The following is a 19,038-nucleotide window of genomic DNA, read 5'->3' as shown; positions in this document are numbered from 1 at the left end:
AGCCAAGAAAGCCAAAAATATTTATTCTTGGGCTGCTAACAGAAATAGTATGAAAAAAATAGAAAACGTATGATAAACTCTGGATTAGAATATAATATGGATCTTAAAAAAATAGATAAAAGGACCCAGTGTATAGCACAGGAACTATATTTAACATCTTGTAATAACCTATCCCCTTTATGGAGCACTGCCTTCTTCTGGCAAAAGGGCTTGTATAATTCAATGAAGCAATGAGCCATGCCATGCAGGGCCACCCAAGACAGATGGGTCACTTGTAGGGAGTTCTGACAAAACGTGATCCACAGCAGGAGGGAATGCAAACCACCCCAGTATACTTGCCACAAGAACCTCACGAACTGCATAAAAGCCCAAAAAGATATGACACCAAAGATGAGTCCCCCAGAACTGAAGGTGTCCCATATGTTACTGGGGAAGAGTGGAGGAGAATTACCAGTAGCCCCAGAATGAATGAATGGTAGGCCAAAGCGGATATGATGCTCAGTTGTGGATGTGCCTAGTGACAAAAGTAAAACCCGATGCCACAAAAGACAGCATCGTACAGGGACCTGGAGTGTGAGATCCATGAATCAAAGAAAACTGGACAGTCAAGAGGAGATGGCGAGAATAAACATCATCTTAGCAATCAGCGAATTAAAATGGACAGGAATGGGCGAACTTAATTCAAATGATCATTACATCTACTACTTGGAGCAAGAATCCCATAGAAGAAACGAAGTAGCCCTCATAATCAACAAAAGAATTTGAAATACAGTATGTGGCTGTACAACCTCAAAAATGACAGAATGATCTCGGTTCATTCCCAAGGCAAGCCATTCAACACCACAGTAATTCAAGTCTATGTCCCTACCACTGATGCCCAAGAAGGTGATCAGTTGTATGAAGACCTAGAAGACCTCCTAGAACTAACGCCAAAAATAAAAGATGTTCTTTTCATCATTGGGGATTGGAATGCAAAAGTAGGAAGTCAAGGTATACCTGGGGTAACAGGCAAATTTGGCTTTGGAGAAGAAAATGAAGCAGGGCAAAGGTTAACTGAATTCTGCCAAGAGAATGCACTAGTCATAGCAAATATTCTTTTTCAACAACACTAGAAACATGGACATCACCAAATGGTCAATACCAAAATCAAATAGATTATACTCTTTAGCCAAAGATGGAGAAGCTGTATACAGTCAGCAAAAACAAGACCTGGAGCTGACAGAGGTTCAGATGATCAGCTTAAACTAAAGAAAGCAGGGAAACAGATTAGGCCAGTTAGGTATGACTTAAATCAAATCCCACGTGAATTTGCAGTAGAGGCAACAAACAGATTCAAGGGACTAGATCTAGGTAGCAGTGTGTCTGAAGAACTATGGACCGAGGTCCATAACACTGTACACGAGGCGGCAAACAAACAATCCCAAAGGAAAAGAAAAGCAAAAAGGCAAAGTGGTTATCTGAGGAGACTTTATAAATTGCGAAAGAACAAAGAGAAGCGAAAAGCAAGGGAGAGAGCAAAAGGCACATCCAGTAAAAGCACAGAGTTTCAAAGAACAGCTGGAAGAGACAAGAAGGCCTTCTTCAACGAAGACTGTTTAGTAACAGAAGAAAACAAGAAAAGGGGAAAGCCTAGAGATCTCTTCAGGAAAACCGGAAACCTCAAGGAAGCATTCTGCACAAAGATGGGCAAATAATGAATAAAAATGGTAGAGACCTAGTAGATGCTGAAGAAATCAAGAAGAGATGGAAAGAATACATGGAAGAACTGTACAAAACCATCTTAATGAACTGGATGACCACAATGGTGTGGTCAGGCACCCAGAGCCAGACATACTAGAGTAGGAAGTCAAGCAAGCCTTAAGAAGCACTGCTGCTAATAAAGCTAATGGATGCCATGAGATTCCAGCAGTACTATTCAAATCCCTAAAGGATGATGCCATCAAGGTTTTGCATTATGTCCACAAATCTGGAAGACCCAGCAGTGGCCACAGGACTGGAAAAGGTCAATCCTCATCCCAATTCCCAAGAAGGGCAGCATCAAAGAATGTGCTGGACATTCTTTGAATGTGCTGGACCAAAGAATTGTCACTGGACAATTACACTCATCTCCTACGCTAGTAAGGTCATGCTTAAAATCCTGCATTCTAGGCTTTGCCATTATGCAAAATAAGAACTTCCAGATGTCCACGCTAGGTTTAGAAAAGGAAGAGGAACTAGAGATCAAATTGCCAACATTTACTAGATTATAGAAAAAGCAAGGGAATTTCAGAAAAATTTTGTTTCATTGACTATGCAAAAGCCTTTGACTGTACGGCTCATGACAAACTGTGGAAAGTTCTTAGGGAGATGGGAATACCAGACCATCTTACCTGTCTCCTGAGAAATATGTATATGGGTCAAGAAGCAACAGTTAGAACCCTATATGGAACAACTGATTGGTTCAAGATTGAGAAAGAAGTACAACAGGGCTGCCTGTTGTCACCCAGGAAAGCAATGACAAACCTAGACACTGTGTTGAAAAGCAGAGACGTTACTCTGCTGACAAAGGTCCATACAGCCTTGACTATATGGTCTTCCCAGTGGTCACATACGGTTGTGAGAGCTGGACCATACACAAGGCAGAACACCAAAGAATTGATGCCTTAGAACTGTGATGCTGGAGAAGACTTCTGAAAGTCCCCTGGACAGCAAAGAGATCAAACCAGCAAACCTGAAGGGACATCAACCCCGAATATTCACTGGAAGGACTGATGCTGAAGCTGAAACTCCAGAATTTTGGTTATCTGATGCAAACAGATAACTCATTGGAAAATGATGCTGGGAAAGATCAAGGACAGAAGGAAAAGAGGGCATCAGAGGCAAGAGGGCTTGATGGCATCACTGATTCAATGAACATGAACTTGGGCAAACTCCCGGAGATGGTGAGGGACAGGGAGGCCTAGCATGTTGCTGTCCATGAGGTCGCAAAGAGTCGGACAGGAATGGGTGACTGAACAACAACAACAAAACCTATAATGGAAAATAATCTAAAAAGAATAGATATATATACATAGATCTGTAACTGAATCACTTTGCTGTATACCTGAAACTAACACAATATTCTAAATTAAATATATACTCCAATAAAAATATGGTGAAAAAAAATTTTTTAAGGAAGAAAATAATCATGGATCAAGATTAATGTCATGATTTAGATTGCTGCACTTTTTTTTTTTTTTTAATGTTAGTTTGGGGAATTTGAGAGCAGGGTTTACAGCAAATCTGTTTTTGTCACTCTTCTGTGAGTCTTAAAATATTTCAAAATGAAAAATTCAAAAATAACATATGCTTTAGAGCCTAGTTATTTCCACTGTCACAGTGGCCCAGTCATTTGTAAGAAAGAGATTCTTCCCTGGTTTCATCCACTGAAGTGAGTCCCTTCATTGCTCTGGTGAGAGATGGCCACCCTCACAGAAGACTAAATGCAAAAATGCTAAAGCCATACACTTAGCCACAAAGTGCTCTCACCCAGAAGGCACTTTATGGTTGCCATTCATTATGGGCTCTGGACTAAGTGCTTTTCACCTACTTTCTTGTAAAGGAGTGCATTTGCAAAAGGGAAATCCATTTACTTCAAGATTTCTAATTCCATTAAAAAGAAACTTTCTAGTAGATAGTAAAATAAGTAAACAAGGCTACAGAGGACCTACCTCCGATAGTGACTCAATTCTCAACTGCAATGTGTGAAAAGTTTAGTGAAATTCTTCCATGCCCAACATCCCGCATACATTTATGAAGGTTTTCTATCTCTACTTCACTATGAACGTTGCTTGAATTAAGGGACTGATATCATGGCTGGTGATAAAGATAAGTATCATAATCCATCAAATCTAAGCTACCATTGATTGCAAATACACCTGTATTTTATTTACCCCTGAAGGTAAGGGTTTTGCCCATTTTAACCAGAAAATGTCATCAATAATAAACATTTCAAATTCAGAGATTAAAACGTATGCCTTAGAATGAAATACAATATATAATATGTATTCAACATATGATCCGCATATAGTTTTTTGGTTTCTGTCTTAACTGAAGTATAGTTAATTTACAATGTTGTGTTTCAAGTGTATATAAAAGAGAGTTAGTTATACATATATTCTATTTTAGATTCTTTTCCACTATAGGTACTCAATATCATAAGAAATTGAGTACAGTTCCCTGTTCTATACAGCAGCTCTTTGTAGTTTATCTATCTTACATACAGTAGTGTGCATGTGTTAATCACAAACTTCTAATATACATCCTCATCCCCAGCCTGCCATCCTCTTTGGTAACCGTGACTTTGTGTTCTGTGTCTATGAATCTCTGTTTTGGAAATAAGTTCATTTGCATCTTTTTTTTGCAGATTTCACATGTAAGTGACATCATATGATATCTGTCCTCTGACTTCACTTCATATGATAATCTCCTATTTTTGGAAATAACTTTTACTAATTTGGATTGTCCTATGCAGAGTGGCATCACAGGTCTAATTTAACAACAACAAACAAAAATGACTAAAACAGATGGCTAGTTAAAGCTGTTACTAAGACTCATATTACTGGGAATGATGGTCAAGACTGGAAAATTTCAGTTCTGTTAAAGGAAAGAAGCTTACACAAGCCATTCTGAGAACCCAAATTACCTCCTGCATAGATGCCATAGGCTGCAAGCTACAGACCCTGTCACACATCTCTGCATTTCTATGCTCTCTGCTCCTGATATCAACAACACTCACTATACCACCTGAAAGCAATCAGTCCATTGTGCTGATTTCTTAACACTCAAGAGTTGGCATCTTGAAGACACTGGGATAGATGGCTAATTCCTTGTGAGTCTGTCCTAAACATTTCTTGTTCCCTAGAGACTACACGGTCTGATAACATAAGATCCAACAGCCCTATTTATTTCCTTATTTGCTTAGTGTCCCTGTTAAAATCAAGGCTAGCCATGGGGTTTCATAAGCTAGGTCTTAGATAACATCCAGTCTGGCTACTTTAGACCACAAAGGAGACAGAAACAGGGAGAGATGATAATATTCACATAAGAAAAGGAAGTGAGAAAAAAGATACAAATGAATTTCTTTACAGAACAGAGATAGAACCACAGATATAGAAAACAAGTTTATGATTAGCAAAGGGGGAGAAGAGGGAGGGATAAATTAGGAGTTTGGGAGTAACATACACACACCACTATATATAAAATAGACAATCAACAAGGACCTATTGCATAGCACAGGGAACTATACTCAATATTTTGTAGTAATCTATAATGCAAAAGAATCTGAAATATAGCTTCCCAGGTGACTCAGTGGTAAAGAACCCACCTGCCAAAGTAGGAGGCGCAAGTTCGATCCCTGAGTAGAGAAGATCCCCAGAAGTAGGAAATGGCAACTCACCTCAGTATCCTGCCTGGAAAATTCCAAGGATAGAGGAGACTGGTGGGCTACAGTCCATGGGGTCACAAAGAGTCAGACTATATATATGTGTGTGTGTACCTGAATCATTGTTGTGTACACTGGAAATTAACACAGTATTATTAAAAAAAAAATTTAATGGACTTTCCTGGTGGGCCAATGGTTAAAAGTCTGTGCTTGCAATGCAGGAGGCCTGGGTTCGATTCTTAGTTGGGGAAGTAAGATCCCTCACATGCTGATACGGCCAATAATACATAATAAAAAAAGAAAGTGAGAAATACTCAAGCAGAGCCCAGACCAGAACCCAGGTCCCCGAACTCCTTGTCCAAAACTCTTTACATTCCATTATGCAAAGGACTGAATCTTGTTTAATATTTGCAACTACCCTGAAACTCCTCCAATACCTACATACCATTTATCATGATCCTGGCAAACATGCTAGTTCTCAGATATTTGAACATCCATTAAACTTACTTTCTTTTTGGGGAAAAAAAAGAGTTCAAAGGTGTTTTTGATGTTGGACAGTGTATTATTTTAAAAAATATTTTTAGAGGGAGGAGCTAAGATGGTGGAGGAGTAGGACGGGGAGAACATTTTCTCCCCTACAAATTCATCAAAAGAACATTTAAATGCCTAGTAAATTCCACAAAACAACTTCTGAATGCCGGCAGAGGACATCAGGCACCCAGAAAAGCAACCCATGTCTTCGAAAGGAGGTAGGAAAAAATATATAAAACAAAAAAAGAGACAAAAGAGGGAGGGACGGAGCTCCATCCTGGGAAGGGAGTCTTTAAAAAGAGAGAAGTTTCCAAACACCAGGAAACCTTCTCACTGCCGAATCTGTGCCAAGCCTTGGAAGCTCAGAGGGCAACATAACAGGGAGGAAAAATAAATAAACAATTAAAACCTGAAGGATACGAGCCCTACGGTAATTCCCCCAGCAGAGAAGCAGTGCAGATGCCTGCATCCGCCATTAGCAAGCAGGGGCTGGGCAGGGAGGCGTGGCACGGGCTGCATCGCTTAGAATAAGGATCTGGCCTGAATACCCCAAGCACTATCTGAGCGAAATAATTTGGGCTAGCAAACCAGACTGTGGGATATCTACCACGCAAAAAGCCAGCCCCAACCTAAGACACCGCCAGGCCCGCACGCAGAACAAAGGACTGTACAGAGCTAGCCGGCATCAGACCGTCCTTCTCTGGTGACAGGCAACCAGAGCCAGAAGGGGGCTATCGCAGCCCCAGAGAGACATTATCTATAAAACGGTAAGCAGGCTTCTTTGCTAACTAAAATTTCTTTGGGGTCTGGTCAGTCAACATCCGCCTGAGAAGGTGCACCAGTTGTACACCTAGATAACTGAGCGGCGAGGAGATGATAAGTTGCAGCAATCGCACTCGCCAAACACCTCACCTGAGCTGCTCGGACCTGGGAAGGGCGCAAAACGCTGGCCCAACCGAGAGTCTTCGCCTCTGACGACTACCTGAGTGCCTGAACCTGAGCGGCTTGGACCTGGGAGGTGCAAGCAGCCCAGGGCCGGCCACAGATGGTTCCCGGTGGAGCAACCTAGAGCCTGAGCAGTGTGCACAGGGAGGCTACACATGCCGTGAGCGGGGGCAGACCCAGTGTGGCTGAGGCACTGCGAGCAGACGCCAGTGTTATTTGTTTTACAGCGTCCCTCCCTCCCCACAGCGCAACTGAACAAGCGAGCCTAAAAAACAGGGCGGAAACCAGACACTGAACAGACCAGCAAACAGAAGAAGCTATAACAGAGGGAACCGCCTTCAAAGCTACAGGCAATAGATTAAAACCCTGTGGTTAGAACAGAGTACATAGGAAGGGGCCTATAGATTTTGAGAAATATAAATCAGACCAAGAAACTAGCCAAAAATGAACTAACCCCACAATACACAAGCAAAACCAGAGAAAGTCCTAGATATATTTTTACTATTTTTATGATCATTCTTTTTTTTTAATTCTTAAAAAAATTTAAGTCTGCTATTATTCCTTTAATTTTCACTTTTATAACCTACTATTACTTTGCAAAAAAAAAGGCCCTATTTTTTTTAAAGCAAACTTCATATATATACTTTTTATAATTTTTGCGACCTTTTTTTCTTTTTCTTCTTTTCCTTAACATTGCATTTTTGAAATTCCAAACTCTACTCTAGATTTTTAATTTTAGCTTTTTGGTATTTGTTATCAATTTTATACCTATATATATATATATATATATATATATATTTGTTGTTGTTGTTGTTTATAACTGTGACTTTTTTTTCCTCTTTCTCTTCTTCTTTTATATAACATTGTATATCTGAAATTCCAAACTCTACTCTAGATTTTTAATTTATGCTTTTTGGTATTTGTTATCAATTTTGTACCTATATTTTCTTTATAATTTTTGTGACTTGGTTTGTTTTTGTTTGTTTTTTTTTTCTTCTCTCTTTCTTTTTCTTCTTCTTTTTTTTAACATTGTATTTTTGAAATTCCAGACTCTAGATTTTTAACTTTTGCTTTTTGGTATTTGTTATCAATCTTGTACCTATATTTTCTTTATAATTTTTGTGACTTTTTTCTTTCTTTTCCTTCTTTTTTTCTTTAACATTGTATTTTTGAAATGCCAAACTATATTCTACATTTTTAATTTTTGCTTTTATGTATTTGTTACCAAATTTGTACCTTTAAGAACCCAATCTTCAATACCCATTTTTCACTAGGGAGCAAGATTACTGGCTTGACTGCTCTCTCCATCTTTGAACTCTCCTTTTTCTCCACCAGGTCACCTGTGTCTCCTCCCTAACCCCTCTCTACTCTATGCAACTCTGTGAATTTCTGTGTGTTCCAGACGGCAGAGAACACTTAGGGAACTGATTACTGGCTGGATCTGTCTCCCTCCTTTTCATTCCCCCTTTTATCCTCCTGGCCACCTCTGTCTCCTTCCTCCTTCTTCTCTTCTCTGTATAATTCCGTGAACATCCTGAGCGGTCCAACTGTGGAGTACACATAAGGAAGTGATTACTGGCTAGCCCACTCTCTCTATTGATTCCACCTCATCTCATTTGGGTCAGCTCTAACTCCCTCCTCCCTCTTCTCTTCTCCATGTAACGCTGTGAACCTCTCTGGGTGGCCCTCACGGTGGAGAAACGTTTCATCTTTAACGTAGATATTTTATCACCGGTGCTGTATAGGAGAAGTTTTGAAACTACTGTAAAAATAAGACCGATAACTGGAAGCAGGAGGCTTAAGACCAAACTCTAACTTCAGGGAACTCCTGACTCCAGGGAACATTAATTGACAGAAGCTCATCAAACGCCTCCATACCTACACTGAAACCAAGCACCACACAAGGGCCAACAAGTTCCAGGGCAAGACATACCAAGCAAATTCTCCAGCAACACAGGAACACAGCCCTGAGCTCCAAGATACAGGCTGCTCAAAGTCACCCCAAAACAAAAGACATCTCATAACTCATTACTGGACACTTCATTGCACTCTAGAGAGAAGAAATTCAGCTCCACCCACCAGAACACCAACACAAGCTTCCCTAACCAAGAAACCTTGACAAGCCACCTGTACAAACCCACACACAGTGAGGAAACACCACAATAAAGATAACTCCACAAACTGCCAGAATACAGAAAGGACACCCCAAACTCAGCAACTTAAACAAGATGAAGAGACAGAGGAATACCCAGCAGATAAAGGAACAGGATAAAAGCCCACCAAACCAAACAAAAGAGGAAGAGATAGGGAATCTACCTGATAAAGAATTCTGAATAATGATAGTGAAATTGATCCAAAATCTTGAAATCAAAATGGAATCACAGATTAATAGCCTGGAGACAAGGATTGAGAAGATGCAAGAAAGGTTTAACAAGGACCTAGAAGAAATAAAAAAGAGTCAATATATAATGAATAATGCAATAAATGAAATAAAAAACACTCTGGAGGCAACAAATAGTAGAATAACAGAGGCAGAAGATAGGATTAGTGAATTAGAAGATAGAATGGTAGAAATAAATGAATCAGAAAGAAAAAAAAGAAAAACGAATTAAAAGAAATGAGGACAATCTCAGAGACCACCAGGACAATATTAAACGCTACAACATTCAAATCATAGGGGTCCCAGAAGAAGAAGACAAAAAGAAAGACCATGAGAAAATACTTGAGGAGATAATAGTTGAAACTTCCCTAAAATGGGGAAGGAAATAATCACTCAAGTCCAAGAAACCCAGAGAGTCCCAAACAGGATAAACCCAAGGCAAAACACCCGAAGACACATATTAATCAAATAAACAAGATCAAACACAAAGAACAAATATTAAAAGCAGCAAGGGAAAAACAACAAATAACACACAGGGGAATTCCCATAAGGATAACAGCTGATCTTTCAATAGAAACTCTCCAAGCCAGGAGGGAATGGCAGACATACTTAAAGCGATGAAAGAAAATAACCTACAGCCCAGATTATTGTACCCAGCAAGGATCTCATTCAAATATGAAGGAGAAATCAAAAGCTTTACAGACAAGCAAAAGCTGAGAGAATTATTCAGCACCATCAAACCAGCTCTCCAACAAATACTAAAGGATATTCTCTAGACAGGAAACACAAAAATGGTGTATAAATTCGAACCCAAAACAATAAAGTAAATGGCAACGGGATCATACTTACCAATAATTACCTTAAACATAAATGGGTTGAATGCCCCAACCAAAAGACAAAGACTGGCTGAATGGACACAAAAACAAGACCCCTACATATGTTGTCTACAAGAGACCCACCTCAAAACAGGGGACACATACAGACTGAAAGTGAAGGGCTGGAAAAAGATTTTCCATGCAAATAGGGACCAAAAGAAAGCAGGAGTAGCAATACTCATATCAGATGAAATAGACTTTAAAACAAAGGCTGTGAAAAGAGACAAAGACGGTCACTACATAATGATCAAAGGATCAATCCAAGAAGAAGATATAACAATTATAAATATATATGCACCCAACATGGGAGCACCGCAATATACAAGGCAAATGCTAACAAGTATGAAAGGAGAAATTAACAATAACACAGTAATAGTGGGAGACTTTAATACCCCACTCACACCTATGGATAGATCAACTAAACAGAAAATTAACAAGGAAACACAAACTTTAAACAATACAATAAACAAGTTAGACCTAATTGATATCTATAGGGCATTTCATCCCAAAAAAATGAATTTCACCTTTTTCTCAAGTGCACATGGAACCTTCTCCAGGATAGATCACATCCTGGGCCATAAATCTACCCTTGGTAAATTCAAAAAAATTGAAATCATTCCAAGCATCTTTTCTGACCACAATGCAGTAAGATTAGATCTCAATTACAGGAGAAAAACTATTAAAAATTCTAACATATGGAGGCTGAACAACATGCTGCTGAATAACCAACAAATCAAAGAAGAAATAAAAAAAGAAATCAAAATTTGCATAGAAACGAATGAAAATGAAAACACAACAACCCAAAACCTGTGGGACACTGTAAAAGCAGTCCTAAGGGGAAAATTCATAGCAATACGGGCATACCTCAAGAAACAAGAAAAAAGTCAAATAAATAACCTAACTCTACACCTAAAGCAACTAGAAAAGGAAGAAATGAAGAACCCCAGGGTTAGTAGAAGGAAAGAAATCTTAAAAATTAGGGCAGAAATAAATGCAAAAGAAACAAAAGAGACCATAGCAAAAATTAACAAACCCAAAAGCTGGTTCTTTGAAAGGAAAATAAAATTGACAAACCATTAGCCAGACTCATCAAGAAACAAACAGAGAAAAATCAAATCAATAAAATTAGAAATGAAAATGGAGAGATCACAACAGACAACACAGAAATACAAAGGATCATAAGAGACTACTATCAGCAATTATATGCCAATAAAATGGACAACGTGGAAGAAATGGACAAATTCTTAGAAAAGTACAACTTTCCAAAACTGAACCAGGAAGAAATAGAAAATCTTAGCAGACCCATCACAAGCACGGAAATTGAAACTGTAATCAAAAACCTTCCAGCAAACAAAAGCCCAGGTCCAGACGGCTTCACAACTGAATTCTACCAAAAATTTAGAGAAGAGCTAACACCTATCCTACTCAAACTCTTCCAGAAGATTGCAGAGGAAGGTAAACTTCCAAACTCACTCTATGAGGCCACCATCACCCTAATACCAAAACCTGATAAAGATGCCAAAAAAAGAAAACTACAGGCCAATATCACTGATGAACATAGATGCAAAAATCCTTAACAAAATTCTAGCAATCAGAATCCAACAACACATTAAAAAGATCATACACCATGACCAAGTGGGCTTTATCCCAGGGATGCAAGGATTCTTCAATATCCGCAAATCAATCAATGTAATACACCACATTAACAAATTGAAAAATAAAAACCATATGATTATCTCAATAGATGCAGAGAAAGCCTTTGACAAAATTCAACATCCATTTATGATAAAAAAAAACTCTCCAGAAAGCAGGAATAGAAGGAACATACCTCAACATAATAAAAGCTATATATGACAAACCCACAGCAAACATTATCCTCAATGTTGAAAAATTGAAAGCATTTCCTCTAAAGTCAGGAACAAGACAAGGGTGCCCACTTTCACCATTACTATTCAACATAGTTTTGGAAGTTTTGGCCACAGCAATCAGAGCAGAAAAAGAAATAAAAGGAATCCAAATTGGAAAAGAAGAAGTAAAACTCTCACTGTTTGCAGATGACATGATCCTCTACATAGAAAATCCTAAAGACTCCACCAGAAAGTTACTAGAACTAATCAATGACTATAGTAAAGTTGCAGGATATAAAAGCAACACACAGAAATCCCTTGCATTCCTATACACTAATAATGAGAAAACAGAAAGAGAAATTAAGGAAACAATTCCATTCACCATTGCAACGAAAAGAATAAAATACTTAGGAATATATCTACCTAAAGAAACTAAAGACCTATATATAGAAAACTATAAAACACTGGTGAAAGAAATCAAAGAGGACACAAATAGATGGAGAAATATACCATGTTCATGGATTGGAAGAATCGATATGGTGAAAATGAGTATACTACCCAAAGCAATTTATAGATTCAATGCAATCCCTATCAAGCTACCAACGGTATTCTTCACAGAGCCAGAACAAATAATTTCACAATTTGTATGGAAATACAAAAAACCTCGAATAGCCAAAGCTATCTTGAGAGAGAAGAATGGAACTGGAGGAATCAACCTGCCTGACTTCAGGCTCTACTACAAAGCCACAGTCATCAAGACAGTATGGTACTGGCACAAAGACAGAAATATAGATCAATGGAACAAAATAGAAAGCCCAGAGATAAATCCATGCACATATGGACACCTTATCTTTGACAAAGGAGGCAAGAATATACAATGGATTAAAGACAATCTCTTTAACAAGTGGTGCTGGGAAATCTGGTCAACCACTTGTAAAAGAATGAAACTAGAACACTTTCTAACACCATACACAAAAATAAACTCAAAATGGATTACAGATCTAAACGTAAGACCAGAAACTATAAAACTCCTAGATGAGAACATAGGCAAAAAACTCTCCGACATACATCACAGCAGGATCCTCTATGACCCACCTCCCAGAATATTGGAAATAAAAGGAAAATAAACAAATGGGACCTAATTAACCTTAAAAGCTTCTGCACAACAAAGGAAACTATAAGCAAGGTGAAAAGACAGCCTTCAGAATGGGAGAAAATAATAGCAAATGAAGCAACTGACAAACAACTAATCTCAAAAATATACAAGCAACTCCTACAGTTCAATTCCAGAAAAATAAACGACCCAATCAAAAAATGGGCCAAAGAACTAAACAGACATTTCTCCAAAGAAGACATACAGATGGCTAACAAACACATGAAAAGATGCTCAACATCACTCATTATCAGAGAAATGCAAATCAAAACCACTATGAGGTACCATTTCACACCAGTCAGAATGGCTGCGATCCAAAAGTCTACAAGTAATAAATGCTGGAGAGGATGTGGAGAAAAGGGAACCCTCTTACACTGTTGGTGGGAATGCAAACTAGTACAGCCACTATGGAGAACAGTGTGGAGATTCCTTAAAAAACTGGAAATAGAACTGCCTTATGATCCAGCAATCCCACTGCTGGGCATACACACTGAGGAAACCAGAAGGGAAAGAGATACGTGTATCCCAATGTTCATCGCAGCACTGTTTATAATAGCCAGGACATGGAAGCAACCTAGATGTCCATCAGCAGATGAATGGATAAGAAAGCTGTGGTACGTATATACAATGGAATATTACTCAGCCATTAAAAAGAATACATTTGAATCAGTTCTAATGAGGTGGATGAAACTGGAGCCTATTATACAGAGTGAAGTAAGCCAGAAGGAAAAACACCAATACAGTATACTAACGCATATATATGGAATTTAGAAAGATGATAGCAATAACCCTGTGTACGAGACAGCAAAAGAGACACTGATGTATGGAACAGTCTTATGGACTCTGTGGGAGAGGGAGAGGGTGGGAAGATTTGGGAGAATGGCATTGAAACATGTAAAATATCATGTATGAAACGAGATGCCAGTCCAGGTTCGATGTAGGATACTGGATGCTTGGGGCTGGTGCACTGGGACGACCCAGAGGGATGGTATGGGGAGGGAGGAGGGAGTAGGGTTCAGGATGGGGAGCACATGTATACCTGTGATGGATTCATTTTGATATTTGGCAAAACTAATACAATTATGTAAAGTTTAAAAATAAAATAAAATTAAAAAAAAAAAAAAAACTGGAAATGAAACTGCCTTATGATCCAGCAATCACACTGCTGGGCATACATACTGAGGAAACCAGAAGGGAAAGAGACACGTGTAACCCAATGTTCATCGCAGCACTGTTTATAATAGCCAGGACATGGAAGCAACCTAGATGTCCATCAGCAGATGAATGGATAAGAAAGCTGTGGTACATATACACAATGGAGTATTACTCAGCCATTAAAAAGAATACATTTGAATCAGTCCTAATGAGGTGGATGAAACTGGAGCCTATTATACAGAGTGAAGTAAGCCAGAAAGAAAAACACCAATACAGTATACTAATGCATATATATGGAATTTAGAAAGATGGTAACAATAACCCTGTATACAAGACAGCAAATGAGACACTGATGTATAGAACAGTCTTTTGGACTCGGTGAGAGAGGGAGAGGGTGAGATGATTTGGGAGAATGGCATTGAAATATGTATAATATCATATATGAAATGAGTCACCAGTCCAGGTTTGATGCATGATACTGGATGCTTGGGGCTGGTGCACTGGGACGACCCAAAGGGATGGTATGGGGAGCGAGGAGGGAGGAGGGTTCAGGATGGGGAACATGTGTATGCCTGTGGTGGATTCATTTTGATATATGGCAGAACCAATACAATATTGTAAAGTTTAAAAATAAAATAAAATTTATCAACTTGTAGAAAAATAGAACTGTCTGAAACTATAGCAATTCTGCAATAGTATCCCAATCATAAGCCTGCCGTTTGAAGAGACCAACCAGAAAACACAGGAGGAGTTTAAAATGATTGTCAGTAGCTACAGTTGGTGGAGAAGGCAATGGCATCCCACTCCAGTACTCTTGCCTGGAAAACCCCATGGATGGAGCAGCCTGGTAGGTTGCAGTCCATGGGGTCGCTAAGAGTCAGACACGACTGAGAGACTTGACTTTCACTTTTCACTTTCATGCACTGGAGAAGGAAATGGCAACCCACTCCAGTGTCCTTGCCTGGAGAATCCCAGGGACGGGGGCGCCTCGTGGGCTGCCGTCTATGGGGTGGCACGGAGTTGGACACGACTGAAGTGACTTAGCAGCAGCAGCAGCTACAGTTGGAGTTTTAAAAACCTACATTGTCAATTTCATATCTTTTCTTGGAATATATATCCATATGACTGTAGCCACAGTTTAGATCTACTACCATGGCCACAGAGCCTTCCATACTCATGAAATACATACTCAAGAGAGCAGAAATTAATAGATTGAATTCAGAAATGCACATACTTGACTTCTAACAGAACTGCGGTTAAGATTCAGATACGTGGAGCAGAGAAGACAATTTCCTTTCTGACTAATAACTGATAACCTATAGACAGTGCACTAAACAAGACAGATTGTAGAATCCTCCAACACTCTTAGCATTCCAGGGAAAATGCCAAGAACATCAACCCAATCAGCAGTTCAGCAAAGCCCAGTATCAGAGACCACATCTCCCCTGACTGATTTAATGAAGATGGCAAAAGCTACTTTAAAGGAAGATGCATTCCACAAAATTTAGGGTAAGAGAGCCTCTAATTAAAGCACTTCCAACAGAAGAGAAGGCTTCTGGTGTGAGTTATAGGAATTCAACATGTTACTACCATCTGGAAAGGATGGATACATTTATATGTCAGAGGAAACAGGAGACAATGCTGATATAGGGACCTTACAAGATAACATGGCCACTGACCTGGGCTTGATAAATGCACTGCAGAGAGACTTCAAGGACACAGTGAGAAGCTGGGAATAGTGCAGGGACATGAAAAAAATAATAATAATCCTAGAACAAACCACATTTGTAATGCAGTTATTATTTGAGTTCGTAGACAAACTAGAATAATTTCAGCTAATTCAGGAAAAAAAAAAAGGAAAGTGATCAGAGAATCAGCTAATGTACAGAAACTCTCCATTAACCCTCACTTCCAAGCTTTTATGATATAATGATAATTGGTATTCATCATTTTCGAACCCATCCTAACTCTCTGAATCATCACAGAAGATCATTAGAAACACATCCACTTAATGAATGTAATGTAGGGCATCTTTGAAGAAGCTACTGAACTCAGTGCTGAGGGACCAGAAAAGATAAGGGCCATAAGGTAGGAATTGAAAGAAAGGAGAGACCTAATGAAACTGTATGTATTTTTTAAAACTTGATAATCCACATAACAAATAGTAAAAAATCAATTCACCAGAACATCTCAATCAAAAAATACAGTTTACAGATGATTGCCACATGACCCACAAAGACTTCAGTAATTTTGCTTTTGCTTAGTTGCTAAGTCATGTCTGACTGTTTGCGATCCCATAGACTGTCCACCAGGCTCCTCTGTCCATGGAATTCTCCAGGCAAGAATACTGGAGTGGGTTGCCATTCCCTTCTCCAGGGGATCTTCCTGATCCAGGGATCGAACCTGAATCTCCCTGTGTCTCCTGCATTGGCAGGCAGATTCTCTATCACTATGCCACCTGGGAAGTCCCTGTAATGTCCACAAATGAAGATACCTTCAATAAGATGTGCATTCTAAAGGGGCAACAAAGTCAGAAAAGAACCTCATCCCATGATTTTGGGCAAAAATATGGAAGCTGGTAGCTGTGTAAAGAATTTCTGCTTGGAGAGCATTGATAGCCCAAGTGCAAGAAGGAAAGAAAAAGGAAAAGGAAAAAAAAAAAAAAGAGGATCCCAGACATGTTCAGACCATCACTAAGTGTAAAAGCAAGAATGTAAAAAGCAAACAAAAATATGAGCATTCAAATAGAAATAAAGTTTCTGCTTAAAGAGACTTATAATCCCTAGGTCCATTTTCTACCTGTGTCTTATATATTCATAAGCAATCATGATTTGTAACAGGTTAGTTTTTAACTGATTCATATAAAAACCCAATTTCCACTTAACTCAACAAAGGCTTAAATTGATATCAGCTCCACAGTAACACCAAAAGATAGATGTAGTACCAGCTCCTAAAATTTTATAAAAAGGACAGCAAGAATGACTGTCACTACACATAAGCATGTGTATCACAAACTTAAGAATGCTTCATAAGAAAATGATAGTTAAAATGAAATGATTCAGGGTTAAAACTCAGTCAAATGGAATGGCTCAGGGTTAAAACTTTTCCGTTAAAAATGGGAAAAAACAAAAGAAGGGGAGAGAAATGCAGGCAGAAGAGCATCATGAGGAAAGCTTACAGTCAAGAAAAAGCAGCACATACTAAGGGCTTCTCAGGTGATGCTAGTGGTAAAGAATCAACCTGCCAATGCAAGAGACAAGATTCGCGGGTTCGATTCCTGGGTTGGAAAGATCCCCGGAAGAGGGCATGACAACCCACTCCAGTATTCTTGCTTGGAGAATATCACGGACAGAGGAGCCTGGAGGGCTATGGTCCATAGGCTCACAAAGAGTTGGACACGACTGAAGCAACTTAGCACACACACACTAATGGCTAAAAGGAGACCCTGTAGTTGGAACAACAGGTGAGAAGGGGAACTCTATCATGATGAGGCTCAAGGAAAGTGGGGCCAATCATTCAGAGGCTTGGAAGTTATTTGACTTTACTCTGGTGACAACAGAGTCATTACAGAAATTCAAGTGAGGAGAACCCGATTTTCACATCAGGATGCTTCACTTCAGTAAGCATGTGAAGAATAGAACAGGAGAGAGACAAGACTGGTATCAGGTAAGACAATTAGGAGACTGTGCATGAACTAGACAAAATATAAAGGAAGTCAAAATAGAGGTAGTACATAGTGAAAAGGGTTAGGATCATAGAAATTGAAACAAAGAAAAATTGTTTATCACCATCCATTTCCACAGCTATTACAGTCAGCACTGACCATGTTCTTAGAGCTGCATGCTGCTGGGAAAAGACACAGACCCGAAGCATACACGCACGCTGGCTAAGTAACAAGATTGCTAAGGAACTGGAAACAGGCTTCCTGGTCCTGTTGATGAGGGCATTGCATTACAAGGTTCTCAGGGGCTACTTCAATCTGCTTGACATATCAAGATGGAAGACCAAGGAAGCTATTTTTAAAAGGCTTTTTATCAGGAAAGAGAAAGCACAGCTTTGAGATTGAGGGTCAGGTTACAGACTGTGGGAATGGAGAGGAAGAAGAGAGACTGACTCACAATGTTCAGAGTTCTCATCTGGGCAGGTACTTCCTAACAAGATAAAGTTCACCTACTGTATAACACAGAGGGGAAAAGTACAATCTGCTTATAGGACATATATTAAGTTAACCTTAAAAAGGCATTTCAATATATCTTGCTGCTGCTGCTGCTGCTGCTGCTGCTAAGTCGCTTCAGTTGTGTCCGACTCTGTGCCACCCATAGACGGCAGCCCACGAGGCTCCCCCGTCCCTGGGATTCTCCAGTCAAGAACACTGGAGTGGGTTGCCATTTCCTTCTCCAATGCATGAAAGTGAAAGTGAAGTCGCTGGTACAGACAAACACTGTTTGATTCCACTTAGACGGGGTACCTAGAAGAGTCAAATTCATAGTCGGAAAGTACACTGGTGGATGCCAGGCGCCAGGTGGGGGATGGGGATGGAGAATGGGGAGTTAAGTGTTTAAAAAGTTGTACAACAATGTGAATCTACTTAGGGCATTCACTGTACAATTATAGACGGTTACAATATTATGTCTTATACTATGCGACTTTTCAGTTCAGCTCAGTTCAGTCACTGAGTCGTGTCTGACTCTCTGAGACCCCATGGACTCCAACACGCCAGGCCTCCCAGTCCATCACCAACTCCTGGAGCG

At 39.4% G+C, this 19,038-nt stretch overlaps 1 protein-coding gene across 1 annotated transcript in view; it reads right to left on the bottom strand.

The window, feature by feature from the left end:
* UNC5D (unc-5 netrin receptor D) overlaps nucleotides 1–19,038 on the bottom strand; it is a 637,872-nt gene that overhangs the window by 491,735 nt on the left and 127,099 nt on the right. The gene's annotated exons all lie outside the window — the stretch shown is intronic.

This window comes from Bos taurus, chromosome 27 (genome assembly GCF_002263795.3).
Source record: "Bos taurus isolate L1 Dominette 01449 registration number 42190680 breed Hereford chromosome 27, ARS-UCD2.0, whole genome shotgun sequence".
Classification (NCBI taxonomy): Eukaryota; Metazoa; Chordata; class Mammalia; order Artiodactyla; family Bovidae; genus Bos; species Bos taurus.
Note: the sequence above shows the minus strand (reverse complement) of the source record. Positions and strands in the feature narration are given on the sequence as shown.